This window comes from Cebus imitator, unplaced genomic scaffold (assembly GCF_001604975.1).
Source record: "Cebus imitator isolate Cc_AM_T3 unplaced genomic scaffold, Cebus_imitator-1.0 Scaffold369, whole genome shotgun sequence".
NCBI classification, from domain to species: Eukaryota; Metazoa; Chordata; class Mammalia; order Primates; family Cebidae; genus Cebus; species Cebus imitator.
The window spans coordinates 1,575,285-1,579,848 of NW_016107684.1; positions in this window are offsets into that span (position 1 = coordinate 1,575,285).

Sequence of the window (4,564 nt, forward strand, 5' to 3'; positions counted from 1 at the left end):
TGCTACTGACCATACAGAAAGTCATGCAAAGCACACCAGATTGGCTACAGCCTAAGACTAAACTAACAAATACGTTTTCATAATTAAAACTTTACAGAGCCTATAAACAGTGATTGTTGCAATCATTCCTAGCCTAGTAAAACAGCTTCTAAAAGGAAAACACCAAACCTCTCTCTTAAAAGTTAACTCCTGACCTAATGGAGAAAGAAAGAAAAGCTTAAAGTGCAGGACTGTATTAACTGCTTACAGTGTAGAGGAAAGGAAGAAAAGTTTAAAGGGCAGTGTTGAGCCTGGGGGAAGTACCTCTTATTCTTACACAGATGACTTCCTACCCCCAGCTGGAAGAGAGGGTGGAGGAGCCGCTGGTGCCTGCAGACATTGGGGTGGGTGTCGCACAGTTTCTTCTTCCCTCAGAAGAAGTCTGAGGACAAAAAGGCTCAGAAGCAAAAGAGCAAAAGATAATTTGGTTTGCATCTTATTCATCCTTCCTCAAGCCCCATGTTGGGCACCAAAATGTTGCAGAAATTTGCTTCTCACTTTAGCAAAAATTAGGTTCTTGTCACATGACCAGTATATTTAGGCACACAGACACATTGAAGGGTGAGGAGAACAGGATGTTACTGGGCAAAAAAAAAAAAAAAAAAAAAAAAAAAAAAAAAAAAAAAAAAAAAGAAAGAAAAGAAAAGAAAATATATAATACCTCAGCAAATAAGATGGAATCCTACTGCTAGGCCCCCACCTCACAGATTTATTCCAGGCCACCACACAGGAACTGAGAAGGCCAGGCTCCTCCTCCAGTTTGTGGCTCCACTCCATTACCCAGTGCACATGTGGGCATGCTCAGACAAGGCCCTGGGCAGCTTCCCTCTGGTGCACAAAAGCACCTGATGTAAACACATGTGGGGTGGGTTGAGATTCTCTGGGAACGTTTTTTTATCTGCCTAGGTATTTGGCTGTCTCAATATTATATAATTTATAATATTCTTGCAAGTAATAAGTAAATCAAGTACTTGTTACTATGCCAATGGCATAAGTGAAAAATAAATGTTAGTATTGTTATTAATATAATTGACACAATCCCAAGAAGCATCTATTTCTACATGTGGATTGTCCTTAACATGAACAAATATTTGACTATTTTGATTCATAAAAATGTTAATAAAATTTCTCTAAGTATAGCCTTGTGAATGTGAAAGTCAGAAAATTTCATATTGGTACAAGAGCATCGAAAGGAAGAGTTCAACTGCATTTCCCCTTTTCTCTCCCTTTATTTATTTCTCTCTCACTTTTTCCTTTTTCTACCCCCATCTTTTTATATATAGGAGTGACAAGGACAACAAAGAAATACAAGGATAAATGGAGATAAACATCCTAAGTATTTGTCTCTGGACTGAGACAGTTGGACGAAATTTGGAAGGGACTCAGAATTATACTAAGCCAAACAGGAGACATATAATAACTTAATATGTCTACCCAAAGATAGTAATACTGAGATACACACTGTCTAAGCAAAATGAGTGAGTAAAACAAATGGTATATTTATTGCTTGGAAATGCATATATTAGTTTATTCAGATAATAGTTGACAAGTCATATGTACTAGGCCCTGGGTTAATCATGGTGTTACAATGCTGCAATAGAGACATAATTTGTTTTCTTAGAATGTACACAGTTAGTGTGGAGGATGGTGAGGGTTAACTTCTAAAAAGAAGAGACTTCTAAGAAATAATGGCTGAAACATTTCTAAATTTGGTGAGAACTATAAATTCACAATAAACTCAATAAACTGCAAGCTAAAGAAACAGAAAGCAAACTGTACCAAAGATTTTAAAATAAAATTGCTCAAAACCACTGATAAATAAAAACTCTTAAAGCAGAGAGAAAAAAGACTCATTAGGAACATGGGAACAAAGATGAGGATGACTACAGATTTCTCATCATAAATAATGCAAATGAGAACACAGTGGAAGGATTTGATATAGATTATATACCAGCAGCTTTGAAATAAACTTCATTTATGTGGAAAATCAGTGAACCCTAAAAAGCTAAAACAACTTCAAAAAGAACAAAGCTGAAGATCTTATACTACCTGATTATAAAATTTGCAATAATACTTTACTAAAAATGATGTGATATTGGCAAAAAGAAAGTCACATATAAGAATGTAACCAATAACCAGCACAGGAGAACACCCATATAATCATGGTAGATCAAGTTTTTGACAAATGTGCCAAGACAATTTAATGAAGGAAAGGATTTTCTTTTCAACAAATAATTTTGGAATACTGTATATTCATCAGTTAAAACAATAAAGTGATGCCTTTAGCTGACAGCACACACAAAATCTATACTCTAACTCAAAATTCGTCATCTTCATAAGTTTAGGAGCTAAATCTAGGAAATCTCTAGACATAAACATATGAAAAATATGTTACCTTTGGATAGATAAAGATTTCTTAGCTATGATACTATAAACATTCTCTACACACACACACAAACACACAAATTGTCTAATTAAGTTTGATCAAAATTGAGATCCTCTGCTCTTCAAAAGATACCATTAAGAAAATTTAAGAAGATAAGTCATATACTTGGATAAAATAGCTACAAATTACATATATGATAAAATACTTACATACAGTATACATAAAGAACTCTTGAAAATCAGTAAGTAGATGAAAGGCACAATTTTCAAATGGATAAAATATTTGAATACACATTTTACCAGAATTTACACAAATGTTCATAGCACTATTATTTATATTTGCCAAGAAGTGTAAGCATTCTAAATATACTTCAGTTTGTGAATGGATAAACAAAACGTTGCATAGCGATAAAGTGGCGTACTAGGAAAAAAGAGACAAACTACAGATAAATGCAACAAAGTGCATAAATGTAAAATAGATTTGCTAAGTGAAGGAAATGAAAATAAAAGGCTACACATTGTGTGATTTCATGTCCTGGCAGTAGAAACTGGATTTGATGGCCGGATGTGGTGGCTCATGCCTGTAATCCTAGCACTTTGGGAGGCTGAGGTGGGTGGATCACTTGAGGTCAGGAGTTCAACACCAGCCTGATCAACAAGGTGAAACACCATGTCTACTAAACATACCAAAATTAGCCGAATATGGTGGTAGGCACCTGTAGTCCCAGCTACTCAGGAGGCTGAGACAGAAGAATTGCTTGAACCTGTGTTACACAGGAGCGAGCACAGAAAATCAATACCAAGACAAAAGTATGTCAAATTGCAGGGTGTTTATTGCCGGCGGCCACGGAGGACTCACATCTCTCCAACCCATGGCCCCGAGCTCATGGGGAGCAAGGCATTTAAGCTAAACCACATCCTTGTTCAGGGGGGCACAGGGGTGTGCAAGGCAAGCTATTTGTACAGAAGCTAAAGTCAGCAGTTTGTTGCAAGAATAGGGGATCAGCAGTGGAAATTTTTTACCATTAGAAAATAACACTTCTGAGAATTACAATACAATAACAGTTCTGAGAACTACACCTCTGCCCAGGACCAGGTGCCATCTCTATAAGATGGTGGTGCTCAGGCTTCTGTTTTAGCCCCTATCTCACCTGGGAGGCGGAGGTTGCAGTGAGTCAAGATCACACCACTGTACTCCAGCCTGGATGACAGAGCAAGACTCTGTTTCAAAAAAAAAGAAGAAAAAAAAGAAGAAAGAAATTGGATTTGACTTCAAATGGGCATGAAGACACTTTTTTGGGAATTGCCAAAGGGTTGTAAAATTAGTTTAAGGTTATGGTTGCATAACTGTATAAATTTACACAAATAAAACCCTCAAATTGTACAATTACATTGGCTAAATGCAAGGTATGTAGTTATGCAAGTTGTATAAATTTATAAATTTCCGTAAAGTTGATAAAGCTTTAATAAAATATAATTTAGATAAACAAAAGAGAAAATCTATAAATAACCTATCATACATTATAGAAATTGAATTTGCTGTAAAACCCTTTACATACATACACACACATGTGTACAGACACAATTATAACTGCAGTCCTACATAATTTCAGGAATAAATTCGACAAAACATTTAAGGAAGAAATAATACTAATCTAACAAATATTCTTTCTGCATTTTGGCATGCATGGGAGAAACAAACTTTCCAACTTATTTTATGAGTTGACCAATACTATAATTAGATATCTAAAAGATATAAGAAAATATCAATAAATAAGGATTAGTATTCTTCATGATAAAGGCAGACATCATAACAAAATATTAGGAAAAAATGAATCCAGCTCAAAAAAAAAAAACAAAAAAACAAGTGTGTTATATTGTATAAATATAAGGTGTAACATTAGAAAATCAATTGATTGGTCTATATCTCTGTTTTGGTACCAGTACCATGTTGTTTTGATTACTGTAGCCTTGTAGTATAGTTTGAAGTCCGGTAGTGTGATGCCTCCTGCTTTGTTCTTTTTGCTTAGAATTGACTTGGATATGCAGGCTCTCTTTTGGTTCCATATGAAGTTTAAGGTATTTTTTTCCAGTTCTGTGAAGAAGGTCATTGGTAGCTTGATGGGGATAGCATTGAATC